Source organism: Thalassophryne amazonica, chromosome 11 (assembly GCF_902500255.1).
Source record: "Thalassophryne amazonica chromosome 11, fThaAma1.1, whole genome shotgun sequence".
Taxonomy (NCBI): domain Eukaryota; kingdom Metazoa; phylum Chordata; class Actinopteri; order Batrachoidiformes; family Batrachoididae; genus Thalassophryne; species Thalassophryne amazonica.
The window spans coordinates 42,784,126-42,806,023 of record NC_047113.1 but is presented as its reverse complement, the minus strand read 5'-3'; the positions used below and the strand labels follow the sequence as shown (position 1 = coordinate 42,806,023).

Below are 21,898 nucleotides of genomic sequence, written 5' to 3'. Positions count from 1 at the left end.
ACTTTCCCAACAATTCCATTCATTTTGTACTGGTAACTTAGATTTTTACAACCTATATCCATAACTTTGCACTTGCTATTATTAAAGCCTAATAATCATTCATCAGACCACAAAAGTGATGTAGAAAGGACTCTGTGCCAGAGTAATGGGGGTCTTTGTCATAGTCTAAAGTCTAGACTAAAATGTCATGGTATTTAGTTGACTAAAACTAAACAAAAAACAATTCAAATGATTAGATGATGACTAAAATTTAATGACATTTTAGTCAAAGCTATGACTAAATATGCTGTCAGAACTTTACAGGTAATTTTATCATGTTTAGGGGCTGTTTTGTTGCCTTTGTGTTGTGTGTTGGGGGGTTTGGCTGGACATTTTGGTGTTTTCTTTTCTTTGCTCTCCAGGTGGTATGCAAACTGGTTTTTTTGTCTGTGGAGAAGGTGCTGGCAGAAGAGTCCTTCACCCTCATCAGCATTATTGGCTGCACTTGTGGAGGATGTTCACGTGCAGGCCTAATGACTTGCAGCACCTGTGGATGATGCTCACGTGCAAACTTAAAGACTTTCAGCTGAAGCAGATAATGAGATGGCGTTCTGCATTTAAGCCATGAGTGATTCGAGCAGAATTGCCGGGAACTCGACCTTGTGACGTTCGTTTGTGAGACGCTGAGGACCGCGCCAGGGTTTGACACATCGTGCCTGTGAAGGAGGACGGGTGAGGGACACATGATGTCAGCACACATCAGAGGTGATGATTGTCTGAATAAGTGTTAACAGTAATTTGGTATTTTGTTACGCAGTATATTTGAACATTGATGAGAATTGTGCAGCTCGCTTCTCACTGCTGTGGCGTACGGAATGATGATCCTCCACCTGTTGTGAGAGGCTGCTCATTTACATAAAGCTTAAATTCAGACCTAAATGTGTTGCTGATAGTGTGTGCCTTTGAAGGATATTTGTTGTAGCTGTTGACTTACCTCACCTTTTCCATCCTTCACAGAGTCAGTTTGTCGTGTCCACCTGGGGGGTGTTCGGCGGTGAGTCTGGGTCCAGAAGCGTCGGGCTTCGATCCATTTGGGCGCTGGAGAGCGCGCCGTCCTTCACCTCGCCAGATAACTGCACATTTATGTTGTACACAGTTATTGCACAGAAGGAAAATAAATTTGTTTTGTTTTTGGAACCGCTTTCTGGTTATTTAGCGCTGGGTTCAGTCAGACTCTGGTCCGCTCCTCAACTCGCGTCTGCACATAACACTTTGGTACTAGAGGCATTGAAAGTAGAAGGAATGATGAAATCAAAAGATTATCAAGGCAGTTCATAGACAAATGTGCTGCATAGTGTCAGAGCACTGGGTTTGAGGTGAAGGACTTTGGTAACAACCTGAAGTTCACACCCAACAACAGAAAATGGTCAAAAAGGAAAGCATGTACTGCTTTAAACTGGCCAACAATGAGTACCATTGAGAAGCATTAGAGAGACCTGAATTCCACTATTGTGTAAAGGATTCCTGCAAAGTTAAACAACACTGAAAAGAGTAAAAGAAGTGACAGAAACTACCAGCAGACAGGTGAAAAAAGCTTCTAGAAGACTACAACAAACTCAGGCTGTCACTAAGCATTTTTGTTGTGTGTTACTGTTATTTTTCATTCACTTTTGACATATTAATAAATATTCAAAGTATATAAAATGGTTCCATTTGAATTAACTTTGAAGGATATTTTGATTTATCTGCTTGAAAATCGGCATGCCAATAATTTTTACCACGACTGTATGACTGGCATACTTCTGTCTGCCAATATTGTTATGGTTAGAGGTCTGGACCGGTACAGACAATTAACTCAAATGCTGCGAACAAGGAACAGAACTGGTTGTGAAGGAAAAGATATTTATTTACAATAAATAAATAATATTGCTGCGCTGGGGGTGCCTGCAGAGTGGAGAGTCAGCCCGCTTGTAGCGATGGAAATTAATGGGCTGCAGGTTCCCGAGCCAGTCTTGTAAGAGAACCGAAATCCTGGGGTATATGGGACTGGAACATGAGCCAGGTGGGATGCATGGCACAGAGGAACTAGGAGAACAGAGGTGAGTGACTGCACTCATAACTCTGAAGCCTTTAACAACAAGCAGTTCACTGAAGTCTTAAACAGGAATGTTCACAGTTCTGGAAATAATGCTGCGTTTACACATATGCAAGACGTGTTATGAATGTCATATTTGCATCATTCTTGGCACATTCCTGACATTCTTAACGTGACTTAACGCATCTGAATAGGTTTCTTAAGCTGTGTTTACACATAACGACAACAAGTCAGGAATGCCGCGAAGTACACATTCTTGGCCACTGATCACAAATGTGATGATTTGAGGCAGAGGCGTCAGGTGTCCTCAGGAACTGCTGCAACCTGTTACCACTCGTTACGATTAATGGCACGTGTTGCTGAAGAATTATCAGGAATTATATAACGGCTGAGTGGATCCTTGTGATTTGATTGGTGCTTTGTATGTCACATGACATGGATTAATTCATCCCATTTGTGTTGCATTGCATTCAGAGTGTGGCTCGGTTCCATTTAGAGTGCAAATTTGGTTCCATACGTTTGGTACCATTGCACTCTCACGTGCACGTGCACGGCCTCGTGTACACGCGCACATGTGATCATGCATACACAAGTGCGCACGAGTATGTGTGCATGCACACGTCGCAAAACGCGCGCACGAGTACCCACACATGCGTGCGCGCGCACGCACACACAAAACCAATCCACTGTGCTGCCTGGAGGTTGTTAGCAGGAAGAGAGAACAGAAGCTGGACTCATTTTTGACGTGATTTTTTTATTTATTATTTTTTTGCTGCACTGAGGACATATACAGTCTTATTTTTGTTGTTCACACACGCACAAGCGCCGACCAAGTTGCGTGTGTGTGTGTGTGCGCACAGGGGACACGACTCTCCTGAGACATAATTTGAGCTAACTGACACTGCTAATTCTTGTAAGATTCAGACACACACACAAAACAAATCCATTGTGCTGCCTGTTAGCAGGAAGAGAAAGAAAACCTGGACTCATGTCTGATGTGACTTTTTTTTGTTTTTGCTGCACTGAAGAGGTACAGCTGGACCGAGCCGGTTGCGTGGGCGTGTGCATGGGACAGCGACATGATGATTTGATTGAGTTAACTGATGCTGCTGTGCACACACACACACACACACACACACACACACACACACACACACACACACACACACACACACACACACAATCCACTTCCCTGTAAGCCGTCTGGATGCATGAAGAACTGCTAACATGAAACACTGATGTGTTTTTTGGCTGAACTGAGGAACTACACAAACTCTTTTTCTTTTCTTTTTTTTTTTTTTATGGAAGTCCAAAGGCAGTGCACATGTTTTTACATTCTTTCAATGGTACGAATAAGTCGGTGAAAGCTGGAACATACTATTCAACGAGGCGACGCCGAGTTGAATGGTATGTTCCAGCTTTCACCTCATGAAATATTCGTACCATTGAACTCATAAACATTCATTATTTGTATACCATTATGCACGATCAAGAATAAGTTTCCGTGTTGTTGCACGCTATCGCGTGTAACAGCATATCATTAAGTTCTGTCACGTTGTGAATGAGGCGAACTGTCTCCACACATACCCATATTTATCCAACCGTCAGCTGCTGAACAATTCAGATCGCTCCAGTTTGCCCCTCAAAATCCACAGCAGCAGAACTTTGTGATTACATGTTTAGTTGGGCTCTGTGCCATGGAGTGGCGCAGAGAGGAGGAGGAGACGGAGAGAGCCCGATGTGTGGCTCCACATGGCTCTCATCTTGCTTGTTTTCTCAAACATCAGGCACATGCAGCAGGTGGAACAGCAGCAGGTGGAACGCCTGAAGGAGCGTGCTGAGGAGCACTGGAATGAAACATTTAGCCAACTTGGTGTCACTTTCCTCGTCTTGTTGTAAAAGTTGGTGATGATCTAGTGGTTAAGCATTGGGCTCGAGACCAGAGAATCCTCAGTTCAAATCCCAGCCTGATTGGAAAATCACTAAGGGCCCTTGGGCAAGGTCCTTAATCCCCAAGGTGCTCCTGGTGGGTAGTGAGCACCTTGCCAGGCAGGACCCCGACATGTGTGTGAGTGTGTTTGAGTGAATGGGTGAATGTGAGACATCGTTGTAAAGCACTTTGAGCTTCTGTTGCAGATGGAAAAGTGTTATATAATGTAGTCCATTTACCATTTAACCCTCTGGGGACGATGCCGTCATATTACTAAATTATAAATAACTTTTTAATGATATGAGATAGAAACATACTTTTTTTTTTTTTTTGCTGAAAAGTTAACTCTGCAGACTTTTGAGCCAGCCATCCACCATCTTTGTACACCTCATAGAAGCTGTGTGATGAAGTGCACAATGTGAGTGTCCAATCGGGATTGGTTCACCGTCACATGGTTTTCCAAAATCCAATCATAGCGCAAATTTACATCACGTGATAAACCAAAGATTGTTTTTAGGAGTGATGTGTTACTAGTTGACCCGTCTGAATAGCCCCCTGGCTGCTGGCGCCAATGCATCCTGCACCATTACGCACAGCGATCAGTGAAAGTGAGCAGACGGAGGGCTTCTCATACAATCTCACGTGCTCAAACAAAGAGTGTGTGAGTATCAGGATTGCTCCACTAGTTTGCCTGTGAATATTATTGGGTAAGCCTGTGACAAGCTCTCTCGCTCCGGCGTAAAGCACTGTTTACCATATCAATGGAGTGAGGGGCAAGGAGCCGCTCCACAAACTGTGAATGAACGTCAAAGTGTGAAAGCTGCTTTCAGTGCTGCCACAGTCAACTACATAAGAGTAGATGTTTGTGACGTGACCTTTTTGTAATAGCAGACAGAAATTGCTTTGAGATGAAGACAAACAAAATGCATAGACTATTTTGTATATATTGTTCAAAATGTGCATTTGTGTTTATTGTTTGAACCTTTTTGTTGTACAGTCTTTCACACAATACGTCAAATTATGTATAAAGTCTCAAAACTGTTGTTTATTATAGTTTGCTGTGTGTTTTGAATAAATGTCTGTGAAAATCATTTTCCAATTTACTTTTTCCTTTCTTATTTCTGATTGTAAACCTTTATTACACTTATAAAACACCACTATAGCATATATATTCTGAAAGTACAGGTTGTCCTGAAATGAAAAGACATAAAACTTGATTGTGAGATGCAGGGAGAGCTGTTAACAGCAATAATAAAACATTCATGCCAGGCGAGTGAACTGTCCAAAAAATGCCCTTGGACCCCAGAGGGTTAAAACTATATAATAACAATGAAACAGTGAATAATTAATAAGTGGACTTAAAATGTTTAAAAATATTTATTTCCTTGGAGGGATTGTGCACTCTGTAAGTGCTATAGTTTATTTATAGCCTAAAACTTTGGGGGAGGTGATGGTCTAGTGGTTAAGGTGTTGGGCTTGAGTCCAGAAGATCATGGGTTCAAATCCCCACCTGACTGGAAAATCACTAAGGGCCCTTGGGCAAGGCCTTTAATCCCCTAGTGCTCCCAGTGTGTAGTGAGCGCCTTGTATGGCAGCACCCTGACATCGGGGTGAATGTGAGGCATAATTGTAAAGTGCTTTGAGCATCTGATGCAGATGGAAAGGCGCTATATAAATGCAGTCCATTTACCATTTAAAACCACTGCAATGATTCACTACATATTCACAATGTTCTTCTTTTTTATTTTTCTATGCCTAGTAGAACCAACCAACCAACCAACTGCTAATCCAACAGACAAACACTTGTCATTTGTACAAGTAGGTTAAGCACTATAGGTGAAAGTAATTTTCTGTCAAAAGATGCACAGTTCATGCACAATTATTACAGGGGCTATGTGTTACACTACACATGCCGCACAGTAGCAGCTCGTGACTGGTGGTGGCTCAGCCAAAATAGGATGATTAGAGCTAATTAGCATAGAGTAGCATGATCACAGGCTGCTATCTGCTGTCCCCTACACCTGTCTAGTTAAAGTCACATATGATGTAAACCACAGCAACAGTCATGGCGTGCTACCCTCTGATTTCTGCTAGTTATGGCCAGGTTTTTGAAAACTGACAGAGGGACACATGGCCCATATGGCCAAGACCCAGTTTACCAGGCCACTTCCAGAGATGCATCACAATAATTAGATAGACAATTTACTGAGAGATGTACAGTATGCATCCCATCAAGTTAATGCGAAATCAGCCCAGAAATGTGTCTTCCGTAACGTTTTGAAACATTATCTCCACCTGATCTTGGAAAGCAGCACCATACTATTTTCGCAGATGTTCCAAACCTAATGCACTACTTTGTTATCAGGTACATTTTTATAGACAATGAGATAGTTAGTCGTTATTAATGTCAGCTCCAGCTCTGAGTCTGCCTCTGCTGTTGTAAACTCTCCTACAAAGGCTTGCAAAAGAGTGAAGCTATTTGTCCAATCAAATTTATGATAGTGTACGTTGGAGGTCACGGTGGAGTTCGAGTTGTAACAAGTTCATTAAAGAGCAGTTAAAGGTTGTCGACTTCAAATTGCCAGGACCATCTAATGCAGTTTGCCCTCTCCATAAAAAAAAACAACCTAATCAGTGTGTCCTTTGAAACACCTTATTAAAAATGTATCTGTTGAATTTGCTTCATTGCTCTTTAAATAATTTAAAACATATTAAATGCTCCATCTACATATTTGCAATTATAACTCTTAATTTAAAAGGGAAAAGCTCATAGTTCTCAGTCGTGAGAATACTGACATTGGCATAAGTTATTCATTGAATTTCAAGTGAGTATAATTTGGTAAACTTTATTTCAGTGTACAGCTTTGAAAACAGAATTTCCCTCTTAGATGTATTAATAATAGAACACACAGCAACTTTGTTTCCAGACTCTGGAGAGCAGCAGAGAGAGCTTTCCTTGAGAAATGAAGGAAATCACTGGTATCTACTAGCCCCGGGTCAAACTCATCAACATGCGCTACAGCAGAATTATGGGAACAGAGAGGACAGTACAGGACAGAAGGCTATAAAATATGTGCAACAAAATAATGGCTGTTTAATGTTTTATACGAGGTCTATTAGAAAAGTATCCGACCTTATTATTTTTTTAAAAAACGATATGGATTTGAATCACGTGTGATTACATCAGCCAAGCTTGAACCCTCTTGGGCATGCGAGAGTTTTTTCACGCCTGTCGGTGACGTCATTCGCCTGTGAGCACGCCTTGTGGGAGGAGTGGTCCAGCCCTCTCGTCGGAATTCCTTTGTCTGAGAAGTTGCTGAGAGACTACGCTGTGCTTCATCAAAATTTTTTCCAAAACTGTGAGGCACATCCGAGTGGACACCATTCGACAAATTAAGGTGGTTTTTGGTGAAACTTTTAACGGCTGATGAGAGATTTTGGATTGTTTCTATCGCTGTAAGGACTTCCCACGGAGCGGGACGTCGCGCAGCGCTCCGAGGCGACATTGTCATCCTGTTTCAAGCTGAAAACCTCCAAATTTAAGCCTCTGTTGACCCAGGATGTCGTGAGAGAACAGAGAACTTTCAGAAGAGGTTGGAATCAGCAGTTTATCCGGACATTCCACTCTTAAAGGAGATTTTTTTAATGAAAGACGTGCAGACGGATTGGCGCGTCGGTCGCAGCCGGCGCAGCGCGCCTGCCACAGGAAAAACACCTCCGTTGGAAGCCTTAAGGACAAGTTGGAACATGCCCTGCTGTTAAACAATTTCTCAGATACTCACTCAACTGAAAGCCACCAAAAACCGCCTGGATTTTACAAATGGTTATCAACACGGAGGTGTTTTTCCTGTGGCGGGCGCGCGGCGCCGGCTGCGACGCACCAATCCGTCCGCATGTCTTTCATTAAAAAAATCTTCTTTAAGAGTGGAATGTCCGGATAAACTGGTGTCCACTCGGATGTGCCTCACAATTTTTGAAAAAATTTTGATGAAGCACAGCGCCAGTCTCTCAGCAACTTCTCAGACAAAGGAATTCTGACGAGGGGGCTGGACCACTCCTCCCATAAGGCGTGCTCACAGGCGAATGACGTCACCGACAGGCGTGGAAAAACTCACGCATGCGCACGAAGGTTCAAGCTTGGCTGACGTAAAAACATATGAATCAAATCCATATAGTTTTTTTAAAAAATAAAACGGTCGGGTTCTTTTCTAATAGACCTCATATGTCAATAATGATACCTCATAGTCTGATCTCACAGGAGCAAGCAGCCAGTGAAGAAAAAGTTGAAGTAATATGGTCAAATTGTCTTGTATTAGGTACAATTAGAAGTAATGCCTCTAGTGATGTTCAGGTAAGAATACAACCCCTGGCAAAAATTATGGAATCACCGGCCTCGGAGGATGTTCATTCAGTTGTTTAATTTTGTAGAAAAAAAAGCAGATCACAGACACGACACAAAACTAAAGTCATTTCAAATGGCAACTTTCTGGCTTTAAGAAACACTATAAGAAATCAGGAAAAAAAATTGTGGCAGTCAGTAACGGTTACTTTTTTAGACCAAGCAGAGGGAAAAAAATATGGAATCACTCATTTCTGAGGAAAAAATTATGGAATCATGAAAAACAAAAGAACGCTCCAACACATCACTAGTATTTTGTTGCACCACCTCTGGCTTTTATAAAAGCTTGCAGTCTCTGAGGCATGGACTTAATGAGTGACAAACAGTACTCTTCATCAATCTGGCTCCAGCTTTCTCTGATTGCTGTTGCCAGATCAGCTTTGCAGGTTGGAGCGTTGTCATGGACCATTTTCTTCAACTTCCACCAAATATTTTCAATTGGATTAAGATCCGGACTATTTGTAGGCCATGACATTGACCCTATGTGTGTTTTTGCAAGGAATGTTTTCACAGTTTTTGCTCTATGGCAAGATGCATTATCATCTTGAAAAATGATTTCATCATCCCCAAACATCTTTTGTTTAGCTTTTCTGTATGTAAATCCCATTTCCTTTAGGCGGTTTGTTACAGTTCGGTCACAGACGTTGACTCCAGTTTCCTCCCATTCGTTCCTCATTTGTTTTGTTGTGCATTTTCGATTTTTGAGACATATTGCTTTAAGTTTTCTGTCTTGACGCTTTGATGTCTTCCTTGGTCTACCAGTATGTTTGCCTTTAACAACCTTCCCATGTTGTTTGTATTTGATCCAGAGTTTAGACACAGCTGACTGTGAACAACCAACATCTTTTGCAACATTGCATGATGATTTACCCTCTTTTAATCCTCTCCTTTGTTTCAACTGACATCTCTCGTGTTGGAGGCATGATTCATGTCAGTCCACTTGGTGCAACAGCTCTCCAAGGTGTGATCACTCCTTTTTATATGCAGACTAACGAGCAGATCTGATTTGATGCAGGTGTTAGTTTTGGGGATGAAAATTTACAGGGTGATTCCATAATTTATTCCTCAGAATTGAGTGAGTCCATATTTTTTCCCTCTGCTTGGTCTAAAAAAGTAACCGTTACTGACTGCCGCAATTATTTTTCCTGATTTCTTATAGTGTTTCTTAAAGCCAGAAAGTTGCCATTTGAAATGACTTTAGTTTTGTGTCATGTCTGTGATCTGCTTTTTTTCTACAAAATTAAACAACTGAATGAACATCCTCCGAGGCCGGTGATTCCATAATTATTGCCAGGGGTTGTATAAAACACTGTAAAAATCTGTTCTGGAGGCAACAAACACAAGAATTAGGCGGGGCTTAAAAATTAATACAGTGAATATTAGATAACACAAACAAAACAAAAATATTGCTTTTAAAATTAAGGAATGATTGAAGCTCATGCATAATCCCTTCATTTTCAATAACTGGGCAAACTAAGATAATTTTAAATATGCGTCATACATCATCACTTTTTTGTTGTTTAGACAAGTCAGGGGATTGATACATGAATGTGTCTTGGACTTCATTTACTTCATTTATTTTCAGCCACTTATACGAGGTCTCTTAGAAAAGTATCGGACCTTTTTATTTTTTTCAAAAACCTGATGGATTTGAATCACGTGTGCTTGCATGAGCCAACCTTGAACCTTCGTGCGCATGCGTGATTTTTTTCACTCCTGTCGGTTGCATCATTTGCTTGTAAGCAGCCTTTGTGTGAAGATGGGTGGAGTCTCTCATCATTTTTTCTTTGCAAGGAAATGGTGGAACGACTGGAGCAGCGTGACTGCATCAAATTTTGCCACAAACTGGGTGACAGCCAGTTGGAAACCATTCGGATTATTCAGACGGCTTTCGATGACGATCCTCTGGGCATCACACAGATTAAGGAGTGGTACAACTGGTTTAAAGACGGCCGCACAACGGTGGAGAGCGAGCCACGCTCCGATCGGCATCAACACGCTGAAACGACCGGATCATTTCCAAAGTGAACGCTGTGGTGTTGCGGGACCGTCGTGTGACTGTCTGAGAAATTGTGGAAGAGGTGGACATCAGCACTTTTTCGGCACATTCCACTGTGAAAGAATATTTTACCATGAAAAGAGTTGCAGCGAAATTCATCGGCATGAAGCTGATGGCGCAGCAAAAGCGCCTCCGTGATGAAGCCTCACAGGACCTGTTGTAATATGCCCTGACATGTCCAGCTTGTCCACAATTTCATCACGGAGGCGCTTTTGCTGCACTATCAGCTTCGTGCTGATGAATTTCGCCGCCACTCTTTTCATGGCAAAATCTTCTGTCACAGTGGAATGTGCCGAAAAAGTGCTGATGTCCACCTCTTCCGCAATTTCTCGGATAATCACACGACGGTCCCACATCATCACAGCGTTCACTTTGGAAATGATCCGGTCATTTCAGCATGTTGATGCCGATCGGAGCGCGGTGCGCTCTTCACTGTTAGGCGGACGTCTTTAAACCGGTTGTACCGCTCATTAATCTGTGTGATGCCCAGAGGATCGTCACCGAAAGCCATCTGAATAATCCAAATGGTTTCCACCTGGCTATTGCCCAGTTTGTGGCAAAATTTGATGCAGTCGCGCTGCTCCAGTCGTTCCGCCATTTCCTTGCAAAGAAAAAACGACAAGAGACTCCACCCATCTTCACACAAAGGCTGCTTACAAGCAAATGACACAACCGACAGGCGTGAAAAAAATCATGCATGCGCACGAAGGTTCAAGGTTGGCTCATGCAAGCACACGTGTTTCAAATCCATCAGGTTTTTGAAAAAAATAAAAAGGTCCGATACTTTTCTAACAGACCTCGTACGGGTCCGGGTCACGGTGGCAGCAGAGAAAGCAGCTCATCCCACACTTCCCTATCCTACGCCAAGTCCTGCAACTCTTCCCAGAGAATCCAAAGGCGTTGCAAAGCCAGCGGGGAAAATACAATCTCTCCAGTGTGTCCTGAGTCTTCCCCAGGTCCTCCTCCTGGTTGGACATGCCTGAAAGCCTTAGGGAGACAATGAGGGAGCATCCTAACCAGATGCCCGAACCACCTCAACTGGCTTCTCCTAATGCAGGGGTGGCCAAGTTTGGTCGAGAGCCACACTCCTGACACTCTTAGTTGTCTCCCTGCTCCAACACACCTGAATCCAATGAAAGGCTCATTAAAAGTCTGCTAACGAGTCTTTCATTGGATTCAGGTGTGTTGGAGCAGGGAGACAACTAAGAGTGTCAGGAGTGTGGCTCTCGAGGACCGAAGTTGGCCATCCCTGTTCTAATGCAAAGAAGTAGCAGATAATCAAGTTTCTCACCCTGTCCAGGAATGTAAAACCAGACACCCCACAGAGGAATCTCATTTCTACTGCTGGTATCCATGGGCTTATTCTTTCAGTCATTTCCCAAAGCTCGTGACCATAGGTAAGGATAGAAGTGTAAATCTACTGGTAAATTGAGAGCCTCGCCATGCGGTTCAGCTCCTTCTTTACCACAATGGTCCGGTACAACGTCCGTAAAATTTCACACTCTAACTTAACCCCACTCGTTAACTTGGGGCAGTAACTCTTCCCTAACCCAGAGGAGAACAACCCACCATTTTCCGACAGAAGACCATGGTCTCAGATTTGGAGGTGCTGAGTCTCATCCCAGTCGCTTCACACTTGGCCTAAAACCTACTCTGTGTGCTGCCTGATGAAGCCAACAGAACCAAATCATCTGCAAAAAGCAGAGATGTAAATCTCAGGCCACCAAACTGGACAACTGTTTGTTGTGATTTGGCGCTATATAAAAAAAAAATTGATTGATGATTGATTGATTGACAATCTCCAGTCCCTGACTGTGCCTTGAAATCCTGTACATGAACAACACAAACAGGATTGGTGACAAGGGGCAGCCCTGGTGGAGACCAACTCCCACCAGAAACAGGTTTGATGTAATGCAAAGAATGTGGACACAGCTCCTTCTTTAGTCATATGGAGACCAGATCAATCAATCAATCAATCAATCAATTTTTTTTTTATATAGCGCCAAATCACAACAAACAGTTGCCCCAAGGCGCTTTATATTGTAAGGCAAGGCCATACAATAATGATGTAAAACCCCAACGGTCAAAACGACCCCCTGTGAGCAAGCACTTGGCTACAGTGGGAAGGAAAAACTCCCTTTTAACAGGAAGAAACCTCCAGCAGAACCAGGCTCAGGGAGGGGCAGTCTTCTGCTGGGACTGGTTGGGGCTGAGGGAGAGAACCAGGAAAAAGACATGCTGTGGAGGGGAGCAGAGATCGATCACTAATGATTAAATGCAGAGTGGTGCATACAGAGCAAAAAGAGAAAGAAACAGTGCATCATGGGAACCCCCCAGCAGTCTACGTCTATAGCAGCATAACTAAGGGATGGTTCAGGGTCACCTGATCCAGCCCTAACTATAAGCTTTAGCAAAAAGGAAAGTTTTAAGCCTAATCTTAAAAGTAGAGAGGGTGTCTGTCTCCCTGATCTGAATTGGGAGCTGGTTCCACAGGAGAGGAGCCTGAAAGCTGAAGGCTCTGCCTCCCATTCTACTCTTACAAACCCTAGGAACTACAAGTAAGCCTGCAGTCTGAGAGCGAAGCGCTCTATTGGGGTGATATGGTACTACGAGGTCCCTAAGATAAGATGGGACCTGATTATTCAAAACCTTATAAGTAAGAAGAAGAATTTTAAATTCTATTCTAGAATTAACAGGAAGCCAATGAAGAGAGGCCAATATGGGTGAGATATGCTCTCTCCTTCTAGTCCCCGTCAGCACTCTAGCTGCAGCATTTTGAATTAACTGAAGGCTTTTTAGGGAACTTTTAGGACAACCTGATAATAATGAATTACAATAGTCCAGCCTAGAGGAAATAAATGCATGAATTAGTTTTTCAGCATCACTCTGAGACAAAACCTTTCTGATTTTAGAGATATTGCGTAAATGCAAAAAAGCAGTCCTACATATTTGTTTAATATACGCTTTGAATGACATATCCTGATCAAAAATGACTCCAAGATTTCTCACAGTATTACTAGAGGTCAGGGTAATGCCATCCAGAGTAAGGATCTGGTTAGACACCATGTTTCTAAGATTTGTGGGGCCAAGTACAATAACTTCAGTTTTATCTGAGTTTAAAAGCAGAAAATTAGAGGTCATCCATGTCTTTATGTCTGTAAGACAATCCTGCAGTTTAGCTAATTGGTGTGTGTCCTCTGGCTTCATGGATAGATAAAGCTGGGTATCATCTGCGTAACAATGAAAATTTAAGCAATACCGTCTAATAATACTGCCTAAGGGAAGCATATATAAAGTGAATAAAATTGGTCCTAGCACAGAACCTTGTGGAACTCCATAATTAACTTTAGTCTGTGAAGAAGATTCCCCATTTACATGAACAAATTGTAATCTATTAGACTATGATGAATTCTAAAACCTGACTGAAACTCTTCAAATAGACCATTCCTCTGCAGATGATCAGTTAGCTGTTTTACAACTACCCTTTCAAGAATTTTTGAGAGAAAAGGAAGGTTGGAGATTGGCCTATAATTAGCTAAGATAGCTGGGTCAAGTGATGGCTTTTTAAGTAATGGTTTAATTACTGCCACCTTAAAAGCCTGTGGTACATAGCCAACTAACAAAGATAGATTGATCATATTTAAGATCGAAGCATTAAATAATGGTAGGGCTTCCTTGAGCAGCCTGGTAGGAATGGGGTCTAATAAACATGTTGATGGTTTGGATGAAGTAACTAATGAAAATAACTCAGACAGAACAATCGGAGAGAAAGAGTCTAACCAAATACCGGCATCACTGAAAGCAGCCAAAGATAACGATACGTCTTTGGGATGGTTATGAGTAATTTTTTCTCTAATAGTTAAAATTTTGTTAGCAAAGAAAGTCATGAACTCATTACTAGTTAAAGATAATGGAATACTCAGCTCAATAGAGCTCTGACTCTTTGTCAGCCTGGCTACAGTGCTGAAAAGAAACCTGGGGTTGTTCTTATTTTCTTCAATTAGTGAAGAGTAGAAAGATGTCCTAGCTTTACGGAGGGCTTTTTTATAGAGCAACAGACTCTTTTTCCAGGCTAAGTGAAGATCTTCTAAATTAGTGAGACGCCATTTCCTCTCCAACTTACGGGTTATCTGCTTTAAGCTACGATTTTGAGAGTTATACCATGGAGTCAGACACTTCTGATTTAAAGCTCTCTTTTTCAGAGGAGCTACAGCATCCAAAGTTGTCTTCAATGAGGATGTAAAACTATTGACGAGATACTCTATCTCCCTTACAGAGTTTAGGTAGCTACTCTGCACTGTGTTGTTATATGGCATTAGAGAACATAAAGAAGGAATCATATCCTTAAACCTAGTTACAGCGCTTTCTGAAAGACTTCTAGTGTAATGAAACTTATTCCCTACTGCTGGGTAGTCCATCAGAGTAAATGTAAATGTTATTAAAAAATGATCAGACAGAAGGGAGTTTTCAGGGAATACTGTTAAGTCTTCTATTTCCATACCATAAGCCAGAACAAGATCTAAGATATGATTAAAGTGGTGGGTGGACTCATTTACTTTTTGAGCAAAGCCAATAGAGTCTAATAATAGATTAAATGCAGTGTTGAGGCTGTCATTCTCAGCATCTGTGTGGATGTTAAAATCGCCCACTATAATTATCTTATCTGAGCTAAGCACTAAGTCAGACAAAAGGTCTGAAAATTCACAGAGAAACTCACAGTAACGACCAGGTGGACGATAGATAATAACAAATAAAACTGGTTTTTGGGACTTCCAATTTGGATGGACAAGACTAAGAGACAAGCTTTCAAATGAATTAAAGCTCTGTCTGGGTTTTTGATTAATTAATAAGCTGGAATGGAAGATTGCTGCTAATCCTCCGCCCCGGCCCGTGCTACAAGCATTCTGACAGTTAGTGTGACTCGGGGGTGTTGACTCATTTAAACTAACATATTCATCCTGCTGTAACCAGGTTTCTGTTAGGCAGAATAAATCAATATGTTGATCAATTATTATATCATTTACCAACAGGGACTTAGAAGAGAGAGACCTAATGTTTAATAGACCACATTTAACTGTTTTAGTCTGTGGTGCAGTTGAAGGTGCTATATTATTTTTTCTTTTTGAATTTTTATGCTTAAATAGACTTTTGCTGGTTATTGGTAGTCTGGGAGCAGGCACCGTCTCTACGGGGATGGGGTAATGAGGGGATGGCAGGGGGAGAGAAGCTGCAGAGAGGTGTGTAAGACTACAACTCTGCTTCCTGGTCCCAACCCTGGATAGTCACGGTTTGGAGGATTTAAGAAAATTAGCCAGATTTCTAGAAATGAGAGCTGCTCCATCCAAAGTGGGATGGATGCCGTCTCTCCTAACAAGACCAGGTTTTCCCCAGAAGCTTTGCCAATTATCTATGAAGCCCACCTCATTTTTTGGACACCACTCAGACAGCCAGCAATTCAAGGAGAACATGCGGCTAAACATGTCACTCCCGGTCTGATTGGGGAGGGGCCCAGAGAAAACTACAGAGTCCGACATTGTTTTTGCAAAGTTACACACCGATTTAATGTTAATTTTAGTGACCTCCGATTGGCGTAACCGGGTGTCATTACTGCCGACGTGAATTACAATCTTACCAAATTTACGCTTAGCCTTAACCAGCAGTTTCAAATTTCCTTCAATGTCGCCTGCTCTGGCCCCCGGAAGACAATTGACTATGGTTGCTGGTGTCGCTAACTTCACATTTCTCAAAACAGAGTCGCCAATAACCAGAGTTTGATCCTCGGCGGGTGTGTCGTCGAGTGGGGAAAAACGGTTAGAAATGTGAACGGGTTGGCGGTGTACACGGGGCTTCTGTTTAGGGCTACGCTTCCTCCTCACAGTCACCCAGTCGGCCTGCTTTCCCGGCTGCTCGGGATCTGCCAGGGGGGAACTAACGGCGGCTAAGCTACCTTGGTCCGCACCGACTACAGGGGCCTGGCTAACTGTAGAATTTTCCACGGTGCGGAGCCGAGTCTCCAATTCGCCCAGCCTGGCCTCCAAAGCTACGAATAAGCTACACTTATTACAAGTACCATTACTGCTAAAGGAGGCCGAGGAATAACTAAACATTTCACACCCAGAGCAGAAAAGTGCGGGAGAGACAGGAGAAGCCGCCATGCTAAATCGGCTAAGAGCTAGTAGCTACGCTAAGCTAGCGGATTCCTAAAAACACGCAAAGTGAATAATGTGTAAATAATTTAGAGGTGATTCAGCAGAAGGAGTGCTTTAGTTAAGGCACGTAAAGATTACACTGGGAAACAAATCGTAATCTAGATAGCTAGATCAATCTAACTGCGCAGATTAAACAGCTAACAGATACAGAAAAACACTGCTGTGCTCCGGAACAGGAAGTGATACAATACCGCAGTGAGAGCCAACCACCAGTAGAGGCAAGCAAGAGCAAGAGGCAAGAGCAAGAGCAGATCACATCAAAGCTGCCCCAAGGGGCTTCACACAAGTAAGGTTTAACCTTACGAAACCCTAGAGCAAGCACACAGGCGACAGTGGTAAGGAAATACTCCCTCAGAATGATCTAAGCAGAGGCTCACCCCTTTGAGTCTGGTCTGCTTGAGGTTTCTTCCTCTATTATCAAACAATTACAAGGTTTTGCGAAGTTTTATAAAACACAAGAAAAGAAGATGCATTTGATGAGAAGTCCATGCAGTCCACAGGCAGGAGTCATCCAGCACTGCTCATGCACAGTATCTATCTATCTATCTATCTATCTATCTATCTATCTATCTATCTATCTATCTATCTATCTATCTATCTATCTATCTATCTATTCACTGCATTTTTCGGAGTACATGCCTCAGTTTTTCCAAAGTCTAGTATTATTCCCTATGCATCTTCACACTTGCTGTGAATGGCACTTGCACTTGTTCTCTTCAGAGACCATCTGATGCCCTTCATGTGGAGAGCGCTTGCATTATAGTATATCTAAGGAACACCCATCTCCAGAGAGTCTGTGCCAGATGCCAGCCGAGCGTGTGATATCTCCCAGAGGTGATATGTCAAAAACCTATTATTGGGTTCAAGGGACATCCTCCATCCCCAGCCCCCAACGCTCACTCCCACTTGCGCCCCATTCACAGCTAACCCTAACCATCTGCAAATTTGACTTTTCCAGGCAATTACACAACCTACCAATTTTCTCTATCTGAGTGCACCATGGAACTTAGTAAAGATAATTAAGAGTACGATAGGGACAGGGAGTTGAATGGGGGCCGCATGGTGGAGTCTGGGAGACTTTCAGATCTGTCATTTGGAGACAATGGGCATTCTTCAAGGGTCCAGGACCTTTTGCTGCTTCGCTGTAATGTTGTAGTCAAACACTGTCAATTTTTTAAAATGTGATCAAAATGGCTTGATTTAATACAGGACATGATGAGAAACAGTGTAGCCATGAGTAGAATTACTATTAGCACAGAGAGTGAGAGACAAAGGCAGAAAGTGAGAGCGGATTAATCATTGGTGCCCTGCAGCCTTTTCTTCAAATCTATAGCAGATGTAACTCCCCCACTTCTGTCTTTTGAGGTCAAAGCCAAGACTGGAGTGTTTTGTTTGCATTGCACTGACAAAAGCCCACGCAACATCACTAACTTCAGCCTTAAGCACGTATATAGTGCACCCGGAAAGTATTCACAGCGCTTCACTTTTTCTACATTTTGTTACAGCCTTAAGGCCCAGTCACACGGCATTTAACGAAGGGCAACGAAGCCCTAATGAAACAAGAAATCTGGACTTGCTGACTTTCGCTGGCATCGTTTAACCTTCGCTCAGCTTTGTTCCTGCAGCGGTCTCTTCGTCAGGATTTTTAACGTGTCAAAAAGTTTGAACAAGGGGTAACGAAAACCTCAATTCATCCGTATTTCATTTTGCTGTAGTCAGTGTTATTTTTTTTACAATTATTATAGATGTTTTAACGCTGTAAAACCCCTCACTACACACTTTATACACTTTTTGCAAAGAGGCATTAACATTTTCTCACTTTTCAAACCTTAGTAGAAAAATAAGTCCAGTATTATAGAATAAAACCAAAGATCAAAACCTGTTTTCAGGCCCAAACATTTGTTTGAGAAATCAAAATAGAACGTTTTCCTATAAATAATTATGATGGCTTTTAGAACTAACAAATTTAATTTTAACAATCAACCTACAAGGTTGGACACATAAGAAATTATTAATAGTGACTCACCAGTATTTCACAGTTCCTCTGACCGCGCCATTTCATCCTGGCGCCGCTCCGCTGTAGCTGTAGCTGGAGTGACACCTCGGTGCAGGTGTCTTCTTCCGAGTGAAGAACATAGTTATGGGTAGTTGTTGGCGCTCTTTCTTTCTTCTGGGCGAGAAGATTCTTATAAACAAATTTGGCAAGCTGAACGCATTCTGTACTGTACAGGAGACACGGCACGGAGAAGAATGATTGACAATGCGTGTGCTCTCCCTTAGCCAATCACAGTGATGTCAACCAGTGCCGCGACCGGCCTGCCTGATGAGAACGCAGAACACAACGCACTGTAAAAAACTGTAAATAACAACAATGTAAAAAAACAAAAAAACAAAAAAAAAAAAAACTTTTTTGAGATTTAAAAACAACAATAAAAAAACTTAGACAGGGGTGGTGGCCAAGTGTGTTTGGTTTCAGTGTGGAAAGTTCCTGGTTCAAATCCCACCCCTGCCACATTTCTTCATGTAATGTGGAATTGCATCTGGAAGGGTATCTGTCGAAAAACTTATGCCAGAGGCATGATGTCAATATTTTTGATAGTGATACCGCAAACAAGGACCAAATCCAGGGTATTTCCATTAATGTGTGTTGAACCCTGAATGCATTTCGGAAATCCTAATACATCTATAATGTCCATGAATGACTTGCAGAGGGGGTCAGAAAGCTTATTTATATGAATGTTGAAGTCACCAAAAATCAGAAAGTTATCAGGAAGGGTTGCCAAATTAGAGATAAACTCACCAAATTCACCTAAGAATTGAGAATATGGGGCTGGGGGTGCACAGTAGTGTTCCAAATAATAGTAGTGCTATGTGACTAAAAAGATTAATCCAGGTTTTCAGTATATTTCTTATTGTTACATGGGAAACAAGGTACCAGTAGATTCAGTAGATTCTCACAAATCCAACAAGACCAAGCATTCATGATATGCACACTCTTAAGGCTATGAAATTGGGCTATTAGCAAAAAAAAAGTAGAAAAGGGGGTGTTCACAATAATAGTAGTGTGGCATTCAGTCAGTGAGTTCGTCAATTTTGTGGAACAAACAGGTGTGAATCAGGTGTCCCCTATTTAAGGATGAAGCCAGCACCTGTTGAACATGCTTTTCTCTTTGAAAGCCTGAGGAAAATGGGACGTTCAAGACATTGTTCAGAAGAACAGTGTAGTTTGATTAAAAAGTTGATAGGAGAGGGGAAAACTTATACGCAGGTGCAAAAAAATATAGGCTGTTCATCTACAATAATCTCCAATGCTTTAAAATGTACAAAAAAAAACAGAGACGCATGGAAGAAAAGGGAAAACAACCATGAGAATGGATAGAAGAATAACCAAAATGGCAAAGGTTCACCCACTGATCAGCTCCAGGATGATCAAAGACAGTCTGGAGTTACCTGTAAGTGCTGTGACAGTTAGAAGATGCCTGTGTGAAGCTAATTTATTTGCAAGAATCCCCCGCAAAGTCCCTCTGTTAAATAAAAGACATGTGCAGAAGAGGTTACAATTTGCCAAAGAACACATCAACTGGCCTAAATAGAAATGGAGGAATATTTTGTGGACTGATGAGAGTAAAATTGTTCTTTTTGGGTCCAAGGGCCGCAGACAGTTTGTGAGACGACCCCCAAACTCTGAATTCAAGCCACAGTTCACAGTGAAGACAGTGAAGCATGGTAGTGCAAGCATCATGATATGGGCATGTTTCTCCTACTATGGTGTTGGGCCTATATATCACATACCAGGTATCATGGATCAGTTTGGATATGTCAAAATACTTGAAGAGGTCATGTTGCCTTATGCTGAAGAGGACATGCCCTTGAAATGGGTGTTTCAACAAGACAATGATCCCAAGCACACTAGAAAACAAGCAAAATCTTGGTTCCAAACCAACAAAATTAATGCCTCACAGATGTGAAGAAATCATGAAAAACTGTGGTTATACAACTAAATACTAGTTTAGTGATTCACAGGATTGCTAAAAAAGCAGTTTGAACATAAAAGTTTCGAGTTTGTAGCGTCAACAGTAGATGCTACTATTATTGTGAACACCCCCTTTTCTACTTTTTTTAAGTAATAGCCCAATTTCATAGCCTTAAGAGTGTGCATATCATGAGTGCTTGGTCTTGTTGGATTTGTGAGAATCTACTGAATCTACTGGTACCTTGTTTCCCATGTAGCAATAAGAAATATACTTAAAACCTGGATTAATCTTTTTAGTCACATAGCACTACTATTATTCTGAAAACTACTGTATATACGGTGACAAAATAACACTGTTGATATTTATTCTTCTGACATTGGCTATACGTAGTATCCTGGGCAGAGCAGAGTGTCAAATATTCAAACAAATTATATTTTAGACCCCCAATAGCCAGTAAGCTGTACCCAGATTTATAAATTAGACCAGCTTGCCTTGTATCATGTGGGATGTGACTAAATGTGCAGGCCGGTGGGCAGGCTTCATTTAAAGGAAGGACAACAGTAGGTTTAAACCAGGTTTCACATAAATCAGTCATATCTAAGTGGTGTTCCATAATTAGATAATTAATCAACAGTGATTTTGAGGACAGTGACCTTATGTTAATGAGACCCAAACTAAGGATGTCATTGGCATTGACATTTGGACTATTGGGATTTAGGGGTGGTTCCAGAGTAATATATATAAGATATCTAAAATTAGGTTTATGAAGCTCCACCCAGGTTGATGGTAGTAGATATGAAATATTTGATGCTCCAGGAACAGCAAGTGGGGTATCCTCAATTTTACTGTTTTCCAATGTAGTAATGGGAACTAAGTTTGCAAACCATGTCCCTTTATGCTCTTTATGGGTACATCTGTGCAAACAGACCACAGTCTCAACTTGAAAAATTTCCCTTCCTGGCACGTAAACTACACTGTCACCATAGTGGAGTTTCTGTGCTAATTTCAGACTACAACCATGTAGCTGTTGCAATCCATGCAATTGGGCACACCTTTGCGTATGCTGATGCACATAAATCATCTTTGTCTTCTTACATTTTTAAATGTCATTCTTAGTGCATTTGTAAAACTGCATTTGTATCCACAACTCAGGTTAAATAGCTTCTAAATGACATCATTACATGTATTGATTGGTAGGATAATGGTCATCTGAGACCACAACAGGGTGTTTTATTGTGTGATAAGTAAATCAC

General features: G+C 41.8%; 1 long non-coding RNA gene across 1 annotated transcript; it reads right to left on the bottom strand.

Moving 5' to 3' along the window:
- Positions 1-2,015: 2,015 nt before the first annotated feature.
- LOC117520685 lies at positions 2,016-21,107 on the bottom strand. The gene is made up of 3 exons (XR_004563733.1): positions 20,974-21,107; positions 8,044-8,050; positions 2,016-2,025 (listed from the first exon to the last, which is right to left on the bottom strand). It is a non-coding gene; the product is annotated as an uncharacterized LOC117520685 (long non-coding RNA).
- Positions 21,108-21,898: the final 791 nt, after the last annotated feature.